The following is a 23,380-nucleotide window of genomic DNA, read 5'->3' on the forward strand; positions in this document are numbered from 1 at the left end:
CTTTCTTCTTGGTGACATTAAAATGGAGGGATTTTGTTTATCCGTGCCTTTGTTTATTTAACATTTCGCACAGCGGGGGGAGTTTTCAGATAGCTTGTTTTCAAGACAGTCCCTGCAGACAGCGAGCAAACACTCCACAGTTTCATCAAACAGAACAATGCTCAACTTTCCCCCCTCAGCGCCGTGCAGCCAAATACGCCAAAGCAGTGCACCACGGCTCAGGATGATTGAAAATGATTGTCAAAATTTTTTAGAGTCTGTTGCAATATGCATGTGAAATTTGTTTTACTGTCTTTCTCCTTTCCCCTCTTTTTCTGGATCAGAAACGTAGGTGTGTACCCCTTCAAGGAGACACACGCATAGAGGGAGAACCCTCATAGCGTGTGTGCTTAAAAATAAAGGTTCTTCATTGGCATTAATGGTTCCACAAAGAACCTTAAACATCCACGGAACCTTTTCGTTGCACAGGTGTTCCTTAGAATATTAAAATGTTCTTCACATTAAGAAAAAAATGGTTCTTTTGTGGACTGTTCACTGAAAGGTTCTTTTCAATTTTGAAAACCAATATGCCATCATTGCAAAAAAAAAAAAAAAAACCTTTTGGAACCATTATTTTAAAGAGTGCACAGACTATTGTAGAGAGATCTGTATTGACACTGAGATGTGTTTTGGCAAATTCTATTTTTTTGGAAGCGGAAGTTCATTCAGTAAAATTGGCTACAAGAAGCTGTAGGGGAGAATGGGGTAAGATGTGTCGACCCTTAAAACGGTATAATTTTTGTGATTGCATATTTATAATGGGCTAATTATATTAATCTCTCTGTGATTCAGAAAGGCACATTTTTGGGGTATGTGTGACTATTTTTTTCCATGACAGGTAAAATTTATGTTAAAGCAAATGTATCTTTCACTACATTCGGATATTCTGTATATTTTCCATATTTTTGTGAATGGTTTATAATGTTCCGAAATATATGGTCACTTTAGATTAGGGTCCAACTCTCACTATTAACTAACTATGAATTTTGCCTCAATAAACTCCTAATTACTGCTTATTAAAAGTTAGGAAGGCAGTTGTGAAGTTTAGGTAATGGGTACACTCTAAAAAATGTTGGGTTGAAAAGTTGGGTTGAAAATGGACAAACCCAGCAATTGGGTTTTTTTTTAACCCAGTGGTTGGGTTAAATGTTTGGCCAAAGTGCTGGGCAGTTTTATTTAACCCAACTATTGTTTGAAAAATACTATATGAACCCAAAATAGGTTGGAAATTAAAAATCAGACACATAATTACTAGAGGCAGCAATAATAATCATAAGGTGAACATTTATTAATAAGCAATTTAATAAATGTTTATTGTTTTATTGTTCATTAAACTTATTAATAAATGTTAATTATGTGTCGACATATTTTTGGGTTAATTTTAAGCAAGCAATACAGTAATTTTTAAATGAATTAAACTACCCAGCAGGTTGGGCAAACATTTAACCCATCCGCTTGGTTAAAACAACCCAATTGCTGGGTTTGTCCATTTTCAACCCAACTTGGGTTGTTTTTAACCCAGCATTTTTTTAGAGTGTAGGAATAAGGGATGTAGAATAAGGTCATGCAGAATAAGGCATTAATATGTGCTTTATAAGTACTAATAAACAGCAAATATCCTAATAATATGCATGTTAATAAGCAACTAGTTGGAAATGGACCATAAACTAAAGTGTTACCTCACCAACCTGGTCTCATGGAATGAAGTACCTGCGGGAACGTTTTCGCGAGTCGCAAAAATACATACCAATACGTACATAACACTGCAGTTTCCAACAGAAATGAACACGGTTCTGTCACTTAAAATGTTAGTTGATAGATCAGATAACACATATATTTGATGTGTTAGTTTTACATTTATCTCATTTCTCCTTTTCTAGAGGACAATGTAAATAAAAATTGCTACGGCTTACTCTATTCTCCCCTTCTCAGTGCTGTTCTGAATGAAGAAAATTGAGTGTCTCCCTCATTTCTGTCTCGTTTTCAATTCCTCTTTCTTAGTGTATTCATTAGGCATAGAACAGAATGTTTAGTTTCATAATGAAAAGTGCGTTATTAGGAACGAGACATTGTTCTACAAGGTCAACTGGACTGCCAGGATTCGATGTCAACATAAATATGATCATGTTCAGAAGGTTTGAGGGCGCATAGCGAGTGGACAGACGTAACAGACCACAGTTTTGAGCCTTATTAAATTGCACTTACTCTTGAAAACATTGCATCTGTATAAACTTCTGTCTTTCTCCTCTATTTCCATCTTCTTTCTCTCAAGTGCAGACTTGATTAATATTTTCTTCTTTTTGGTAACCATGGCAATGAGGTCAGTGGATATGATGCTTAATTGAATCTTCCCAGAGCTTTTGTGTTCACCTCTTGTGTCTGAAATCTTCTGCTTATTTCTTGTCTTTCTCTCAGCACTTGTGCTTCATTTTGTGTATGTTTATGCATTTAGATATGAATGCATGTCTAGATAAGAAATATATCAAATATTCAAAAATGAATTTGCAACAGTTTTGCTGGTGATATAAAATTAAACAACATGGTGAACTTTGCAATGATTTTAAAGAGATTTATATGTGAAAAATAATAAGAGTGTTGTTGCATTAGTTGTAATCTTAATACTTTAAGATTGAATAACACTTCTGGTTTGAAGATCATATTATATTAAAGTATATGTTTAGTAGTTTTGTAGATGCACACATTAAAATTTGCAGTCTTTCTCTTCCCAGAAAACAGACCCAAAATATCGATGACTCATCCTGCACTCACTCATTTTGTCCAATCAAATGCTCCTTAGAGTGAGAATGCCCCGCCCCCCATAAAACCACCTACTTCTGACTAGAATGTAGCAAATTGAGACTGTTGGCTATTAAAAAAAAAGGGACAATTTTTCAATTATATCCCACCCCAACTTCCTACAGTGCTTCAATGGGAAATACATTAACACAGGGAATAAAAATCACCATAGGTAAATACGGTAATATTGAGATCAACGGTCAAAGGCTGAAAAACAGTGAAATATATGATATATGATCATTTGGATGACAATCCCCCTTCCCCCCTCTTTTTCCACATAGTTCTTTTCTTTACTTGTCTTGATGATGGTTATTCATCAGTGCAATTATATGTTTTATGTCTCTGTCTGTCCGTGTCCCTCTCGCTGCTTTTGTTTCTTGCTTTCACAGTGTCCTGCTGGGAGTGGAATTAAAGGATTTCACTCTTTAATGCAGTAATAGATGCTCACTGCCTCTTCTGCATCTCTTTCTTCCTCTCTTTCTCTCTCTGCCTGCTCACCCTGTTTTTCACCGCCAGGCCACATTTACATACTCAAATCATTCTCAGGAACGATTGTTAAATTGATTTCAAATGACTCTGATGATTCAAGTGGTGAAACAAAAAGCCATGCAGCCAGCCAGGCATTGATACACAGAGTGATCCACTGACACTGAAGCCTCTCCCTGAGCAGGTGCTCTCATTAATACCCACAAAATTGGGGTCCTTCAAGATCCAGGCATAAGTGGAACGTCTAGTCGCTACGCACATGCTGATCTACACTTTGTTTATGTTGTCTCATGGGTTAATCTATGACAACACTTGTGCATTTTTTAGAGGGAAGGTTAAAAAAAAAAAGAAAAATATAGGCTTGTTTTAAATATAGGCTAATTTATAATAATGATTCATAAAAGAGTAACATAACGCATCCATTTATTCCCATGAAATAAACACATTCTCTAAAATTCCTAAGTTTACGATTAGACATGGCCACCAAAAAAGATTAGATAAATTCTAAAATTAAATTTCAACAATAATAATAATAATAATGTATGATGCATGTTTTTATTGTAGGCTAATGTTTGCAATGTTGTAATAACTATGTAGTTAAAGGTCCCGTTCTTCGTGATCCCATGTTTCAAACTTTAGTTAGTGTGTAATGTTGTTGTTAGAGTATAAATAAAATCTGTAAAATGTTAAAGCTCAAAGTTCAATGCCAAGCGAGATATTTTATTTAACAGAAGTCGCCTACATCGAACGGCCAGTTTGGACTACATCCCTCTACTTCCTTCTTTAATGACGTCACTAAAACAGTTTTTTGACTAACCTCCGCCCACAGGAATACACAAGAGTTGTGTTTGTAGAGTGTGTTTGTCGCCATGTCGTCGAAACGCTGTTATTTTCATCCCGCAGTCCAATCACCGGGTCTGATTCCGGCTCAAATTGATAGGGTAAAATTAAAGACATGTTTACAATAACACTGAGCGCGTGCATCTCCACGTTATGGTAAGAGGCGTGACCTTTCCGGGCAAGATGCGCTAAAAGCTGCTGTCGAATCACAACACAGGAACCGCTGGCACAATCAGAACTCGTTACGTATTCCTGAAGGAGGGACTTCATAGAACAAGGAAGTCATCAGCCCGTTTTTATGACAGTGGAAACAGCGGTATACAGATAAGTAAATTATGTGAAAAATACTGTGTTTTTTTTACACACGAAACATGAACACATGTTATATTGCACACTATAAACACAATCAAAGCTTCAAAAAACCACGAAAAACGGGACCTTTAATATATTATTAGTTATTAGTTGTGTCGAAGCAGAACGTGCAAACCCCGCATATTTTTACAGAAACTGCTGTTATTGTGTCACAGTAGTTTGTAGTTTGTAGTTTGTATGTAGTTTTAAGAGTTTTTTTTAGGACAGAATGTAATTGTTTAGACCTCAAATATGCTATTCTTGAGATTTGAATCTGTGGCAGGAGGAAGTAGTCCCTCACAAAAGATGTTTTTTAAAGACACTCCATTGTTGATTCTTATTTATTAACACACACGTGTCATCGAACTATTGTATAAAGCAATATCACACTCGTAGCCATATCAGCACGGCTGTGATTCCACCATAGGCACAAGGCTGAAATAAAAGAAAACCAGAACAAACTATTGTGTATGTATATATATATATATATATATATATATATATATATGAAGACTTCAAAGTGCCATCTGATTGTGTTCAGTTATTTCACTTTAATTCCAATGAAAAGTACCTATACATTACTACCTATACATACCCATACCTATACATACACATTACCTATACATTGTATTGAAATGATCTAGTATTATCATTTTATTACACACAAAACACTGCATATTATGTCCACTTTTTGACAGCTGTAGTATTACACTCAACCACTGCACCATGTCAAGTAAGACGCTTATTAGCTGTAGCTTAGCTACACCAGCTTGGGAATATCATGACGTAAAAGATAGGTGGAATAGGAAAAAGGGAAAAATAAATAAATAAAGCAACACACTCCACATCAGATTTGACATATGCACTATAAAATAACCATTAGCAGTTAGCTACAATCTGAAGTGACAGTCTATCAATAATGTCCGTCTGAAAATGGGACAGGTTTGTTGCTGCCTCTAAATCATTGGAGAGTCCATAGAGCTGAGACACAGGCAGGTATAGAAAATGCATTAAGGCGAGATGTTGATGGGAGTGGTGTGAGCGTGGGGACACTTAAAGCTCCAGGGGATGTGACTTTAGCATGCCCTGTGCTGACACACACACACACACACACACACACACACACGCTGGAGTAATAGCTCAGCATTTCAGCTCATCACCCTTTACCTTTAAACCTTGTAAATCCGAGCATGATAAAGGTGATGATGTGGTTGGGAGTCTTTGTGGGATTTTATTTGGATGTCGTAGCTCTGTGAGATTTAATTTAATATTAAGATCTTTCTACCGAATGACTTCTATGGCTGCCAACCGTTGTTCCACTGAAAGTTAATCAAAAATGAATATGCATTTTGTATCAAGTCACTAAATTTCAATAGCCCAAAAATTTAATTTCCTCTCCATCTAAAAAAAAAAAAAAAGAAGAATATATTTGCCTGCCAGAAAAAGCCCTTAATTGCTCTTAATCTTTTATCTATATTGATGTCACTTATGATATTCTTTAATAAAACAGAATCATTATAGCTCTATTAAAGTTCTCATAAAAAGGTCTTAACAGTAGCATATATAAATCTCTTCTGCTGTGACCTCTGGTTAAGTCTGCGTTTATTTAGTAGACTAATTCAGACCTTTTACCCACCCAACAGCCCACTCTCGATGCACACAAACACCCACTTAACTCTGTTGCCTCCTCCCCTTGGCTACATTAGCATAAAATTAGCCTAGGCTGTGCATATGAATAGTCTCTATTCATGAATGAAGTGAATGTGGGCAGGGTGGACCAGAGCGCCACGTGCCTTTTCTCTCCTGCTGGTATTAAAGTGGCAGCGTCTGATTGTCTGCTTGCCAGCGGAGCCAAGCCATCTGCCTGCGTGCCGCTCTACTTGGCATAACAGGCTGGCGTTATGGCAACAAGTGTCTTTTTCCGCATTGCCACACTCACCAACCCTGCAAACTTGGCAGCCAGCCTGCCAGTTTGCCCGCCCCCGTATGCAGATAAAGAGCTTATTATGCCCAGGCAGTGGGTGGGGGAGCAGGAGGCGGGGCTGCTGATTTACATATCACCGCCGAGTTGACACCCTCCAGATGCAAAACAGCCAAGTATCAATTAAGGCTGCTTAGCGCTTTTGTTTAGTGTGGTGGAGTGGGCAAGCCGGGCAGGGCATAGCTCAGCCGCCTCCAGAGGGGACGTGTATGAGAATTTCAGCTCGGCACGTGGCTCCTACCGCCCCTCCTTTTTCGTAGCTCGGCACGCGTTCGGCTTGAAAATACGCACCCCCGTCGCTAGGTGGTCTGCTGACTTAGGCCTGGCACTATGAGCTGCTTGCCGGCACTAGCCACTGATTACATGCATCACAAACCGCTGATACTGACCAATTACAGATGAAAAGCACTTTACAACAGCCAGCATATTCAGTCTTATTCACATCTTTATGTTGTGCTGGATGATATGGCAGTCATGTTAGACTTTATACTGATACTTGGTGGCCTGGATGCAACATCTACCAAGTTGGCATTGTAGAAATGTGCTATTCACAGTCAGCCACGATTATTTTTCAAGTAAAAGTGTCCATGGGCAGTTATTGAGATAAAATAAGTAGTATCCATCTGGTCATGTGATCTTAAAATGGCAGCCTCCTTGAGGTGACCAGCACCATGTAAAATAAAATTATCTTTTTGTAACTGGAGTCACATACACACTGTAAAAAAAAAAAAAAACATTTTCATGATTTATCACAACATTTTTTCTTTTGTTAAATCAACTTTCATAATTAATACACAAAATTTTAAGGCAACCAGGTAACTTACTTTTTTAAATTAAACCAACAATTCTTTTTTACAGTTATAGGTCTATATGTTTTTCCTTTTCTTTTTAGTTAGTTATAATATTTTTTTGTGTGTGTTTTTTTTTTTTTTTTAAATAGTTTTATTTTCAGTTTTTGTTTGTTATTTTAGTACACCAAATTAAGCTAAATTAAATGTTTCTGTGGCAGCTAACTGGAAAAAAGTTTAATGTTTATTTTATTTCAAGTAACAGAATTTTTTGTGTTTGTTTGTTTGTTTGTTTTGTTGTGTTTTGTTTTGTTTGTTTATGGTTTTAGTTATAGTTAACTAAAATTGTGCTCCAGCCCTGAACTGGAGAGAAGACAGAGTGAAAGGTGTGCACCGAGTTTTCATGTGCACACAATATGCGTTGATGAATTGTGGGTGTGTTTCTTCATCTGTTGAGAAGACCTTCCATAGCTGCGGTATAGAAAAACACTTACTGCTAATGCAAATAACAGGGCAGTATAAATCAGTGGCCAGGAGCGGGCAAGCGAATATTGTGTAATAGTTATTGCGAAATGAAGTGGCATTGGGATCAATACCTCACTATATCTCACTCGGCCGTGGTGGGCCATTGGAGGCAGGGGTCCTCTCTACTGCCTCCACGGGGCACCATAAATCTGTCTGGTGTGTCTGGATGTGTATGTGAGCCTATGCCCTCTTATTAAAAAGAGCCAGTAATTAGCACATTGCCCCAAAGCTGCTTTAATGCACCGACAGGAACTTCTAGCCTCACATAGAGGTATTGCACTAAAATATGTGTCATAGTGTGCATCTTTCTTTCTTTCTTTCTTTCTTTCTTTCTTTCTTTCTTTCTTTCTTTCTTTCTTTCTTTCTTTCTTTCTTTCTTTCTTTCTTTCTTTCTTTCTTTCTTTCTTTCTTTCTTTCTTTCTTTCTTTCTTAAATGAAAGGACACTATAACATTACAGTCTCAAAACATTCAATATTTCCATTCAGATGCTACAAAAGAAGGATTATTAGACTGGTAGTAAGTGGATGTCTTTTTTGTATGTTTTCCCACAATTCCTTGCACTGTAACTGTCAATACATTCTTAAAGGTCTTAAAGGCTACTGTTTTGAATGCATTCTCGATTATTTATGCTCATCTCCAGCTAGAAAATGAAAAAAAATTCCTCAACACATCATCTGTACACTTTACAATTTAATTTGCCTGTGCTCTTGTATTTATTGTTTTAATATAAAGAGCACAATAATGGCTGATCTCAGAGAGAGATGAAGTGGTACAGTGTGAAATATCAGGGTGTTCGTCCCTGTGTGTCTTTGTGTCCATATATGCATTTAAAGGGTTAGTTTACCCAAAAATGAAAATTCTGTCATTAATTACTCACCCTCATGTCATTCCACACCCATAAGACCTTTGTTCATCTCTGACTTCTCCATAGACAGCAATTTAATTATCACTTTCAGGGCCCAGAAAGGTAGTAAAGACATTGTTAAAATAGTCCACGTGATTACAAGTGGTTCAACCTTAATTTTATGAAGTGACGAGAATGCTTTTTGTACGCAAAAACAAAAATAAGGACTTTATTCAACAATTTCTTGTCTTCCCTGTCAGACTCTTACGCTGTTCACGTTGTAAACACAGTGCAGAGCTTCCAGGTTCTATGTCAGAAGCGTCGGCCAATAATGAGTCAGTGTACTGACATAGAACCTGGAAGTGCTGAATGTAAATAGCGTATGAAAATGACAGGGAAGAGACAAATTTGTTAAATAAAGTCTTATTTTTGTTTTGTTTTTGCGCACAAAAAGTATTCTTGACGCTTCGTAAAATTAAGGTTGAACCACTGTAGACACATGGACTATTTAAACTGTTTTACTACTTTTCGGACCTTGAACGACCTTTAAGTGCGAGGGCCTCACGCTACTGTTGTCACGATGTACGCCTTTGTTCTTTGGTACAATATGCCTCCTATTGTCATGGATGTGGTTTGTTCTTTTCCCTGGCTTGTCCATTACAAGGTTTATTCACAAGTTGATTTTATATGGTGTTAAGTATGGCCTTGGGGCCAGAAATGATTGGGACCAGTCAGAAAGTATTCGAGTAAGAATGTTGATCAGTCAGCTTGGAGATTAGAGACCTTGGTGTTTTCTTTGAGACGGCTGATTGAAGTGGATGAGGAAAATTGAATTTCAGATTTGATTGAAGGCTGTTTGATTATGATTATTTCTTTGTGTGTCCTTTTTAGGTCTGTGAGGAAACGAGGAAAGGGATTTTGCAGCTGCTCTTCATCGACTGTTGGTGAGTCTGAGCGCACAAAATCATTAAAAATAGTTTGTCGTCATACTGTGTGTAATTTCCGAACGTGGCATCTGTAACCTACCTCGTGGGCAAATTTTCCGTCTCTTTTCCACAGCGTCCGAAAAGTGCATTTAGCTGGGAGAGTGAATTATCACTGTGGCAGAGACGTTTGTGCAGGTTTAGATGTGACAGTATATCTAAAAGAGCTCACTACAATATCGATCTCTCACACTGGAGTCGTTTGCCATGTGCTATTCCTGGCCTCTGTCACTCACTGAGAATTATGGGTAAAAAATGGGATGCCACTGCATGATAAAATGTCACATCGTTTCAAGCAAGTAAAGGAAACTGAGTGCATTTATGCACTCATAAACTACAGCGCTGTGATGGCAATTTTTTTGACGTTAGAGCACAAATGTTTGTAATAAGCAGTGTTGGGGAAAGTTACTTTTAAAAAAATAACTAATTTACTCCCTAAAAAAGTTACTAACAGCGTTATATACTTTTGCTTTACTTTTTCTCACCTGGGCTGGGCTTGCTTGTTTGTTTTTTAATAGAAACAAAAAAAGATCTATTTTTCGCAAATGTATAGGTCCTTTTACACCAAAAGTGAAATAAATAAGCTTCAGACTGAAGGAAAAGCATATTCAGCTGTGCTGCCATTCTGGATTAAAGAAGAATAGGATACAGAAGAAGGAAGTTCAACACTCTTATTTCTAAATCTAATCTAAAGTATTTTTTTGCTTTTTAGTATGGTTGAATTAGATCACTGAAGGTCAGCAGCAAAGACATTGGTTAATAAAGTGAGATTAAATACATAAAGTATATTTGTGTAATTTGATATAGTTAATTATCACAGGTTTGCATACAATTCTGAGATTGAATTTCACTGTTTTTATTAATTTTGAGGATACTGAATGTGTTTTCGTGCAAAAGTGAGATGAATAAATGCATGTTCACATTTAGTCTAGAACTACAACAACCATCATGTTCACACAGCGCACACAACACCTCTGCACTTTATTTCTCTCAACATGGAGACAGGAGAGCTGTCAGTCAATAAATGGGAAAATTAACTCTAGTTACTTATTTTAAAAAGTAACAGATATTTTGCAAATTAAAAAAAAAAAATGCGTTACTTTAAAAAAGTAATCTGATTACGTAACTCAAGTTACTAGTAATGCATTACCCCCAACACTGGTAATAAAATGTAATTCAAACATTCATTTTCTATTTTAAATGAGCAGTGAGCAGTTCCTTTAAAATAATTACCACATTTTTGGGCAGGATTTTAGGAAGGATGTATTTTGTTTCCCTCAAGGTGAGAAGGTGGAAAAGCTCTCCACTGTTTTAATGTTGCTTGACAAACATCTCTCTGCCTTTAAGACGTATGATCCTAAAAGGAGTGCTGCTTTTTTAATACTTTATATTGAAGCCCCACTGTTTTAAATGCAAGCAAGTAATTACCATATAAATATCAGCCTCTCTTTTATGAGAAATTTAAAGACACTTTCAGTGTAAAAAACAGATGTTGAGGCAATCTCACATAATTGGATATCGACATTATGTGGTTTTGCTAATCAACACCAATGAAGAGGCATTCTATTATTATTATTATTTTTTTTAATTTATTAATCCACTCAAGTGCAGTTTTATGGCTCTGAAGTGGTAGACTTGTAAACCAACAGGCCTGCGCTCTCAAAGGGGAGCCAGATGGAGAGCGAAAGTGTTTTGGCAACATGTTTTCCAGCAAACCACACACACACAGGCTAACAGTTTCTTCATTTGTAAACCGATGTTGGTCTGTGGGTCTTTGCTAGCCATATGGCTGCTCTTCAAGTCCTTCTAATCTATCTGTATCTCAGCCCAGCCTAGCCTTGAACTTGGAGACATTGGATGGAGGTCAAAGGACAAAGGTCATCCTGCGTGTCTGAGGTTGATCTTGTCGTGTGGATTATGAAGCGGTGGGTTGTTTGCACTTCCACTCTGGAGTGGAGGAAGGGGCAGTTGCTCAGCACAGCTCAGAGCTACAGCCTCTGGCGATCGAGTTCGACTCATGTGTAAGCTGTGTGTAGTAGGGTTGGGGTTAGTGACCCCTGACCTGCATCAGTGAAGGACGCATGATACAGCATGAACAGTCCTAATGCCCTCCTCAATAAGTGGACAATAGACACTGCTATTGATCCACTGGTGCTGTTTGTCTCACTGTTTAAGAGATCTCGGTCAGCTTGCTGTCAACAACTAAACTAAATCTACTAGAGATGTGCATTTAATATGCAACAGATAAATCAAACGATTATGGGGTGGCGTGATAAAACTGTTTTTCTTTGTGAGTCTTTGTGAATTTTTAGCATTTTTTGATGTCGGTGTCAAAGTAATAGCTTTAAAAAAAGAAAAAAAAGAAGAAGAAAAAAAGAATGCCTTGTAAATTTCAGTACAAGTTGAATTGATGTAGCAAATAGGATGTAGAATTACAATTGTAAATTAGATGTAAGAGCATGGAATTACAATGAATTGCAGTTCAAAGAAATTTATAGAAGTTTAAAGTTTAAAACTAAATTTTATTAAGAAAAAATCTGAAATTTTTGAAAAAAGCTTTAAAAAACGGTTGGTTGGTTGGTTGGTTGGCTGGTTGGCTGGTTGGCTGGTTGGGCATAACCTGATATTGCTGAGTTCAACATGTTCCTGGGTCAACATTTTTGTTGATCCTGGAACAACATTCAAATTAACCAATCAAATTTGAGGGACAAGTTTACAGATTATGTCTCGTTTAGGCTTAAAATCATGAATTGGTGCTTCTACATCAGTGTTATTCATCTATCATTTCCCTCTGATTTTTGGGATAACTTATGGTTAGGGTTAGGTTTAAGCCCCGGGTGTACTTCGCAGTCGCGTCCGCAAAACTTTCAAAGTATACTACACAACGGATGCGCGCGAATGACCGCGTTCGACACATGCGCAGTACAGTTCTTTCTATGCTCTACCAGACATCGGAGGGCAGCACTAGTCGTGTCATCAACAGGACATTCACTGGGCATGATCGGAGAAGAAAAGTAGTACATCCTTTACCATATTTTTATTTATCTCCCTCCATGAATTTGCCGCCCTAAACACGTCTTTAAACATGAATTGTACAAATGTGGGTACTTTCTAATCTCTTCGCACAAACGCTGGTCAAGTTCGCCGTCCATTGTCGTGGTTTTTCTGTTTTTTCAAGCATGTTGTTTTTAAACCGGTCTTTTCACACTCTTTTTCGATGGCTGAACACTGTGCTCAATACTGTGTGTATTGCCACCTAGTGGACTCTTCTATACTGCTTGCGCATGCGCTGTTGCACACGGACTGTCCGCGTGGCCTCGAAATTTGGGCTGCGTGCGGCCAGGGTGTGCGGCCAGCCGGCGAGCCCTCCGCATGACGAAAATTACGAAGTATACCCGGGGCTTTAGGGGTAGGAATAGGGTTAAGATTAAATATTCAGACTAGAATGTTGTTCCAGGATCAACAAAATATGTTGACCCAGTAACGCATCTAACTCGGCAATATCAGGACGTGCGGTTGGTTGGTTGGTTGGATGGTTGGTTGGTTGGTTGGTTGGTTGGATGGATGGATGGATGGATGGATGGATGGATGGATGGATGGATGGATGGATGGATGGATGGATGGATGGATGGATGGATTAATTTAAAGTTGTAAATAAAAAATATTGGACTAAGTTTCACAAGATGTAGCAAATAGGATGTAGAATTGCAATTGTAATCTAGATGTAAGAGCATGGAATTCCAATTAATTGCAGTTAAAATGTAAAATTTAAAACAATTTTACTAAGAAAAATGTTAAAATTTTTGAAAAAATTTAACTGTTGGATGGATGTATTTTAGACAGAATTACGAATCAGTAAATTACTGTCATTCCAATTAATTTCCATTTCAACTTCCAGAGGGGTATGGCCAATTCACAACCCTGAGGTGTATGACCCCATGAAAGTTTTCCATAATCTTAGATGTATTGTGCTTTAAACATAATCCTCAGACATGAAGAAATTGTTGTTTTTTTCTCGGTCTGCATGTGAGACTAGCACTTCACGTGAGGGATCTTCACACCAACTTGCACTATTTTTTGCTTCAGTTACAATTACAATAAAACTATGTGTAAAACACTGCAATAATAAAACATTATAGCTAGTATAACTGACTCAGGAAGCCCCCGTTTCCCTTCAGATAGCACCATGCGATAAACAGCACCATGAGGAATTGAACTGTAAGGGCCACTCATGCTTGTGGCGGGGCCAGGTGTTAGACCACCACCTTCTTCAACCCAAACCAGCCAAACCACGTCCTAATGCTCTCTTTCTCCTCCCTACTGGCTTTGCAATAGGAACATCTGGATGTGAAAGCAGCCTAGAAATACACTGGCACAGCGAGCCCTGCTCTCCTTTTTTCCCCTCCTCCTTTTCCCTCTCTCACTCACTTGTGTCGAAAATGTGCTGGAGTGGTCAGAGGTAGAACAACATGTGGAGCGGCCGTTTTCCTTTTTTCTGTTTTGTTTTTTTCCCCTCCTTCTCGTTCCAGGGGAGATCCAGGCCAGTGATAATCCCTCTCTCTCCTCATTAAAGGGAGCTGAATAAACACAGGCCTCTTCCAGTTGTTCCTGCAAATTTCCTCACCAGCCGTCAGGAGACCTTAGAGCGGGCCGGCCCTTCAAAGGCCTGGAGGGCTGGAGGTGGCTCAGGGAGTGCTGGGTCAGGAACATTAGCCGCCACTGAGGGAGCCCGGCCCAGCCCGGCACTCACTTAGCCTGCGGTCAAAAAGAAAGAGAGCAAGAAAGACAAAGAGCACACGGAGATAAAGCTACAGACGTTTTGTGAAAGTTTTGTTGTGTTTGGCCCTTCTTTCTGTATTTGGAGCTGGTTTTAGGAAGAAATACTTCAGAGTTTTAATAACACACTCACTTAGTACAACACACCACACACTAATAAGGTTTTTGCAGTGGGCAGGGATTCTAAATGAGTAGTAATACTCCAGACACAGGCCAATCTTCTCCTCGGTTAAGTTGGAGCCTGTTGTCGGCCTTGTTTTAATTTACAAGCTGTGTAGTGACATTCATTTTCTCTTCTCTTCACTTCCTGCCCATCAGCTAAGAGGGGCAGCGGTTCACTTGCGTCGTTTGTGGAAAAGGCAATTAAACAGTCCGAATAACTGCGGCAACTTCAGCGGGGAGCGAAAAGGAGCCAACCCTCTCATTTAATTGCTTACTCAATAACTCTGTAGGATGAATAAATTGATCAAATTGTGTCCCAAGAGGTATCGAGGAAAAAGCACCCCCCAAAATGCTAAAATTGTATCTATTATCGCAGTCCACTGTTTTTGTCCACTGGTTTTATTTCATGTTATGTTATACAACAGACTGATTTAGAATTTCATTTTCAAATGATCTGTATGATCTTCATTGATCTTCATTAATCTTCATTGAGAGAAGATTGTATTGCCAGAGACTTGGGGCAGCTGTGCTCCGATATGTTCATTCATAGTCATATGTGCCTTCAAAAACTTACCTGTACATCCAATTTACAACCGTTTCCAGCTGAAAAGAACACTGGAAGCAGCAAAACGGCAACAACTTTTATTCCTTCCCACACAAATTATAATTACATGTGCAGATTATCAATTAAAGGCACAATATGTAATTTTCGCCGCTAGAGGTCGCTTATTCAAAACAAAGGCATAGCTTGATGACGCAGTGAATAAGTGTGGACTAATGGGAGTTGAATGGGAATCCGATGGGCTTGGGAAGAAATTGTTTATGGATGAGCTAATGTATTAAAGTTTTATTAACGTTATGTTGGTATGAAGCTGGGCTGCTGGAGCGAATGCTGATGAAAGACTTCCTACACGTAACGTACACTGGCTTCGAGTTATTATGCTTTTGCTGCAGTCGGCTGCTGATTTCGTTGCGTATGTAGGGTGACGCAGCGCTGTTTTCTATCGATAAAGGTATCCAAACAGTTGCTCACCTGTCTAATAAAACACATATTTTAATTAAAGTGTCTTTGGTGTTTGCATGGTTTCTTTGAAAGTGAAACTGGAAATCGAGGATAACGCGGATATGATGTCATTGACAGGTGCCGAAATGACACAGTCCGTGTCCTCGTTAAAATGGCTGATTTCTCTGGATTTAAACATTGTTGGAAACATTTGGGATAATGTAAGTACACAGGTCAACAAAATATATAACTATGTTCTAGTGGTTTTTGGGTATTTTAATCCAAAAAGTCTTACATATTGTGCCTTTAATAAAGACTATTTTCCTCAAAATGCTATTACCATAGTGCATAATGTGTAAACTATAACAGTTTGACATTTGCATCACATATCCAGCTCCATATGTATGGCTTTTTTGACATGGTAAACTTGCTCGGTAGCTCACCTGGTACAGCACTTCACTTGTGGGCACTTGGGTACAAATCCAGTGAAACACGGTGCAACAAAAGAGCTCAAATACATGGAGAAGCAAGCTAAAATGGCATGGTTGCTTGCTTCATAAATGTATTTTTACTCGCTTTTGCTTGTGTTAACACTATAGGTTAGGTTTAGGTGGTCAGTTAGTTTTGAATGCAGTAACATTTTAACGCCACTCACCGGACATTTCATTTCCAAACTGCCACGATATGTACGACAACCAATCTGATAAAATGTTTCCAGAAACATCTGTTTCTGAGAAAACATAATGCACTTTTAATGCCACTCACTGCACGTTTAACTTTGAAAGTGATTCGAGATGTGCAAAAAGCATGTTAGATATGTTGATCTGTGGTGCTTACGTGGGCATATTGTATTTGAATCCAGCTTGCAATTTACCAACATTGCAACTTGCAACATTTACCCATGCCATTCATCTAATATTTCTCATCATCGCTCTGCTGTCACTACACTGTAAAAAATATAAATATAAAAAAAATATTTTCATGATGTATCACAACATTTATTCTTTTGTCAAATCAACTTAGATGATTAATGTAGTTCAGATAACATAATATTTTGAGTTTCTGTTGATTAAACCAATTGCCTTCATTGTATTAACTCAAATTTTTAATTTCAATGAATTCAAATTTTTAAGGCAACCAGGTAACTTACTATTTTAAGTTAAACCAACAATTCTTTTTTACAGTGTATAAATAAGTGGTGAAAACTGGCCAAAAATATTTGTTTTTTAGTAACTCTCTCTCTCTCTCTCTCTCTCTCTCTCTCTCTATATATATATATATCCTTGCAACTATATATCATTATACACCATTCATTGTCTGCAGTGGCTTTGCAAATCAAATGTGGACTGGTTTGTAAATTATAGTTTGGATGTATACGTGTGGGTTTTTGCAGTGATTGTGTGTGTGTGTGTGTGTGTGTGTGTGTGTGTGTGTGTGTGTGTGTGTGTGTGTGTGTGTGTGTACATGAGAAAGCCTTGTGGCCATCAGACTCCCATCAGGCCATTATTATTGGTTGAGCAGAGAGTCAGTGGCAGAGGCACCTGCCTAGAATACTAATGTGCACAGCAGGCAATACACACATTTAGCATGCGCATGTAGTGTTTGATCACTCACAGTTACTTGATCTTCTGTATCAGAAAGGAAACAAGATGGATACAAGATGGCTGCCACATAGACGTGCTCTCTGGACATAGACGTGTACACTTCACTTCATCAGCGGCACAGACACATCATAGCTTACACATGCTGAACTAACGTCACACACCACAGTGTACACACACCACCGGCTGCTGTGCAAAGGCAAATATGGCCTTTTAGGTCCCCTTTTGGTCTGTTCTACGCATACACACACGTGAGGAGACATAGAGGAATGGTCATTACAGCGTACAAGGCAAACGCAGTTCTGCTGCTTTTGGAAAAAAAGCTTGCATTTCTGGGTCCATTTTTACTCTGCATGTGTAGGGGAAGAAGCTTGAAATTTGAGAAGCATCTAGTTTTTTTACTAAGCCTGGCATTGTGTATTATGAATATTGTGAAAAAAATTCTTGTCTTGTTGCTCATTTGTAAGCCGCTTTGGATAAAAGTGTCTGCTAAATAAATAAATGTAAGTGTAGTTTGTTGATCGATAAGCTACAGAGTCGAAGTAGTCAAACTACTGTATAACACAGCTACCTATTGTCTTATTTAAAAAAAAAAAAAAAAAAAAAAAAAAAAAAAAACTAACTAAATTTAAAGGTTAGCTATGAAGTCATGTAGGGGGCAGTATCTTAAATAATCAATAATGTTCTTGCCCAAATGTGTAAATGAACACACAAATGCACAGTTAATGCATCCATAATCCATACAATGAAAGTGAAAACAATTGTTTTTTTAACCTTATTATATATAGCTTTATTAAATCATAAAAGTGTTTTGTAACACTTTAGTTTAGTGTCCATTTCTCACTATTAACTAGTTGCTTATTAGCATGCACATTACTAGGATATTGGCTGTATTAGTACTTAAAAAGCACATATTAATGCCTTATTCTGCATGACCATATTCTATATCCCTTAATCTTACCAATACCTAAACTTAACAACTACCTTACTAATTATTAATAAGCAGTAATAAGGAGTTCACTGAGGCAAAAGTCATAGTTAATAGTTAGTTAATAATGAGAATTGGACCCTAATCTAAGTGTGATCAAGATTTGAGACCTGTGAGGGTACGAGTTTCAGTAAATAAAAAACACAAATCTATAGCTGTAGAAGACTTGAAATGTAGTGCATAAATTGACTTGACTACAATTTTTGGTGCTTTTTTAAAGTATTGAATTATTGCGAGCATCTGTCTGTTAATGTATGTTTCTTTTTAATTTTGTAGAGGAGTGTTTAGGGGTGGGGCTAAGGGCTCAAAAGTACCCTTATAATAATAAAAAAATGTTATATTGTATACATACAAAATAAAATATTGAAGCTGTGGCCTCTTTTGTATGTTGCGTCATTCAAAAACGTCAGTGTACCAAAAATGAATAAAAGTTGCCCTGTCCTGCACGACACTGCTTCCCCCAGTGGTAAGATAAAGAGTCAGTTTCAGAATGACCAAGAGTGTTTAAAAGACAGAGTTTTCTGATTAAAAACGGTACATCCCTGTAAGAAGAGCTAATTAATGAATGCAGACGTATTGATTAGTACAGTGACAGGGCTGAGATGTAATGAGGGGCTGGACAGAAGCTGAAAATGTCAAAGCCAAAAGGTTTCCAGGAATGGAGAGAGTGAAGAAAGAAAGAGAGAGAGGTGGTGGAAGGGTTGGTTAGGTTGAGTTCAAGGCCATGGAGAGGTACGCTGACCCCGAGGAATGGGGGACGCTGGAGAAGAATCGTGAATGGCGTGATGGGCTCAACGTGTCCGACATTCAGCCGACTCTATAGGACCCAAGGGAGAGCAGGGTCAGGAGTGCCCCCTCCATCCCCCCGCACATTACTGCACCATTTCAAGCCGCCCAGCACCTATTTCCTTCAATAAAAACTAATAACCTTCTCTGTCAGGAATCACAGCAACCCTTAAGTGTTGGACTGAAGGGGCCCACGCAGGATGGGCTGTAATTGCAGAACAGGAGTCCAACCCCAACCCCCAAACCTGAACGCACACACGCTCAAAGATCCCTGTTTTACAGGACTTGTGTATGTGCTCTTTTTTTTCACTCGTGGCGCTGATTGCATGCACTGCTCGGACTCTACTCAGCAATCAGCCAAAGGCCGTGGAGAAGGAGCTCAAGGACATTTTTAATTGGAAAGATGCTACAAAACGGGGAACGGCACATTCACAAAATTCACAAGGAAAGCAGGCCAGCTGCTATTATGCATTATGGTGTGGAATTCAGATCTGTTCATATAAATAAATATGCACTTTCGCTCTACATCTTGGCGTAAATCAAGATGTGCTGAGGGCCTGAATATTTGCGATCATTCGTGGAATTTGTCCTCCATTTATTTAAATGAAAAGTAATCAAACTTCTTTGTGTTTAATCACTAGATTAACACTGAAAATAGCATCCGTTCAGAACATTGCACTAATACCAGTTTCGCTGTAGTTGCTATTCTAGATATGTACATCCAATTTATGAGTAACATTTTCTGTTCTCTTTTTGCAGTAGGCATTTGTTTACTAAAACTGCCACCCTTTCCTGTAATAAAAGCTATAATGCTAAATTTGACAGGATGATTATTGAGTCAGCGAGATAAGACTTCACCCTTCACTGCCATTATATTTTGATTTTAGATACACACTATTAGAGCGACCCAGAAAAGCCAATTTCTCAGATTTTTTTGTTTGTTAGGTATATATCTGCAAACTTTTGTGTTATAGAAATAGAACACATTAACGCTGCTGTGATTTTACTATCAAATTCACCATTCCCACTCCCCCTCCACTCTATATCTCCATCTCTTCCTCCTACTCGTCTCATTTTTAATGGCAGATGAATGAGACAAATGGCCCCTCTCTGCTGCCAACACTCGGGGCCCGGATCAATCGGAGGCCCAGCAGTAATTAACTCTTTGCTAAACTTACACCATTGATTTCCATTTAATGCTGAGCACCACGGTCTAAATGAAGACCGATACCTGGGCGCAGGGGTGGAGGACAATGTAGGGTGGAGAGTTGTGAGGACTTGGGGAGCTGACAAATTGGGTCCCCTTTAATTGGGAGTGTAGCGGGCTTAGCGAGGCCTGGTTGGATAGAAAGGCCCAGCTGGGGCCTAATTGGGGTGGGTTGTGCGCACCGAAGGGGACCCTGTCATTGTCTTTAGTTTGTTCCTGTGTTACTCCAAGGGGACCAGCTAGTCCAGCGACTGTAGTGATTCCTTATAGTCTTGGTGGAGCTGTCATGTGATCAGGCAGCAGAGTGTAATCAACAGCCCGTGTCTGTCTGCTTTCTCCCGGTCTTTCTCTCGCCTCCCTTATCTGTCCCGATCTGTATATCCATCTTTGTGTAGCAGAGCCGGGCAAGTTATTAAATACTTGAGGGCGTTAATGAATAGGATGCTTTCTCAGGCCTCGCTAAGCTTTTGTATTACGGCAGTCTGTCAAAGGCTTCCTTTGTTTGCACTTTCTAATTGAATCTGTACAAACACAATCCCCTTCCAAACGGGGGTCTGCGAGGCAGCGGTTTGCCACGAAGCAGTACAGATGGAGTTGTTCTCAAAGTTGGAGAACGTCAAATCTTATTTCGACAGAAGGCCGCTGACGGAGAACAGAAGGCGCGTGAAGCGCTTCCGCAGTGGCGGATACATTCTGTCTTTTCCCGTCTCCTCTTCCTGTTTCATTTATTCCTGACTTTGATACATTCTTCAGAAGCATTAATGGTTTAGTCTCAGATCAGTTTACCATCCTGCCACTATCTATCAGGGAAATAGATGGAATTTTGTATTTAAGGCTATTGTTAGTGTGATCCGCTCTGTTCTCTGTAGTGTAATGGTTTGCCCATGGCTTGATGGCTCTTGTCTGAAACAGTTCTCCATTGTTCTATGGCCTGGTGGGGTGCTCAATGTCTCACTTAAACGGCTGTCACTTGCCAGCCAATGAACTTGACTTTAAACTTAGGGAAATCCAATTGGAGGCTAATACACCATAATGGGCTGATCAATACTAATTATGGGGCCCCACGTCGAACAAAAGATATCACTCTGGGCTCAGATACACTTATGTGTGCACGGAGCAGTTGACTGAAAGGATATGCGCGTGTGCGTGCACGTTTGCATGCATGTGCATACCTGTTTTACGTGAACTGTGCCTCAGTATTCATGCTGCAGTGCAATGCTTGATACATGCACAATGTCCATTTACCAAACGCACATCTTGAAATCTCACCCCTGATCTGGCCATTCCAGATCTAAAATTGGCAATGCAGCCTGTTTTTAATGAGCCTCGTGTCATTTTAATTGATCAGCCAGCACTGTTTAATGCTGGATTCAGACTGTGAGTGAAGTGAGGCCTGCTTACAGTCTGAAATTTAAGAAAGACTCCAGACGGCCATAAAGAACCAACACTGGAAGTTTCAAATGGAAACGTAGGTCAAAGAAATATATGTATATATGATGTTTATAGTGCACCCAAAAAGTATTTGGAAACATATGCCATACTATAAAACGTTCTTATGCATTATATCAGTATTTCAAGACTTTTCAAGCCAAGTACCACACTTCATTTGGAGCACCAAAGTACCTCCTACCAAGTCTCTTTAAACGCAAGCTTAATTATATTTGGCGGCATGCATCATATTTAGATGTTTAGAAGTTTTGCAGTCCAATTCAAAATTATTTTGCAAACCACTTCAAATATTGCAATCCAATTTAAAGTAAATCATTTTATGATATAGGTATGATTTACTGTACAAAGTTGCTATGTCTGGTGTCATTATCGCTATGATGCTCTGAATTTAATGTTTCTGAGTCAAAAGCAGGCAATATTTCAAGTAAAAATAAATGTGTATAGGAAACTAAGGCCCTGTTTACATCTGGTATGAAGGTGCGTTTTGGTCGATCGGATCATAAGTGGACGACGCTAAATACAGGTGAAAATGGGGTGTCAAACGTTTTGAGCTTGTCCACTTTCAACCACTTCCAGAGGTAGTCGAAAACGCATTAGACCGGATTGCTTTCGTAATGTAAACACTCATGTGGTCGAATATGTTCAAACAGCACAAAAGACCACCTAATCTCCGCCTACTGACCTAATGTGTAAACTTTATTGCGCAAGCATATTTTGTCTATTAGATCGAAAACATATATTTCTCATTTCCTAGTGATGCGCTACTCAGTTTGACATTCATCATGAGATGTTGCAACTGTAATTCCTCACCATCAGCATTAACAAGTGTATGTCCATCAACAAACCGATGTGTATATTTCTAATTTATTGCGGTGCACATGTGGGAACTGCATCATTAACTGTATCAATAACAGTGCACACATTAGCCGAGCACCAACATGAATGACTGATGTAACATTAAAGTTGGTAAAACAAATCTCGCTCCATCCTTTATCATTACTCTGAGTTGTAAGAACGACAGACAATCAGCATTAATGCACTGTAAAACCCATTAAGTTAAGAATACTCAAAACATTTGAGGAAACTTACTACCTCAAAACATTTAAGTAAACTAACTCATTTTTTTTAAAGTTGGTAGAACTTAAAATTTTGAGTGAAAAAGTGGGGCGGGGCTGAGAGCCATGAAAGCGGATCAAGGCCAGTGTGGTGCACAGGTGTCTCTCACTAACAATCCCGTCACCAGCATCCCTTTCCCAACTCATCATAATGTTAATTACATACAGTTAATTTACATAATCATCACATTCAGATCTTGGTTAAATGCTACATAGCAAATAACACATGCTATTATAACTGTCAGAGAGACATTATCAGAGAGTCATTACATACTTGCATATATGTAATCAAACAACATATGTGGTCTTAAATGTTTTGCAGCTCATCCTCAACCTAACCACAGGCTGTACTCTTCACCACAGTGTTAACCCTACAAAACTAACATAACAGAACCCCCCTGAATCCCAACATAACACAACATTAAACATTAAAGGTCCTAGATTATGTTTTTAAAAGATGTAATATAAGTCTAAGGTGTCCCCTGAATGTGTCTGTGTTTCAGCTCAAAATACACCATAGTTTTTTTTTTATTATTTTTTTTAACTGCCTATTTTGGGGCATCATTATAAATGCGCCGTTTTTATGCTGCGGCCCCTTTAAATCCCGTGCTCTCCGCCCACAGAGCTCGCGCTTGCCTTAAACAGTGCCTTAACAAAGT

General features: G+C 38.6%; 1 protein-coding gene across 1 annotated transcript in view; it reads left to right on the forward strand.

The window, feature by feature from the left end:
- Positions 1 to 23,380, forward strand: part of zfhx3b (zinc finger homeobox 3b) — a 271,273-nt gene that overhangs the window by 11,747 nt on the left and 236,146 nt on the right. Inside the window, 1 exon segment of the mRNA XM_048186070.1 lies at positions 9,543 to 9,595. The gene's annotated coding sequence lies outside the window, so the exon portion shown is untranslated.

This window comes from Megalobrama amblycephala, linkage group LG3 (genome assembly GCF_018812025.1).
Source record: "Megalobrama amblycephala isolate DHTTF-2021 linkage group LG3, ASM1881202v1, whole genome shotgun sequence".
Taxonomy (NCBI): Eukaryota; Metazoa; Chordata; class Actinopteri; order Cypriniformes; family Xenocyprididae; genus Megalobrama; species Megalobrama amblycephala.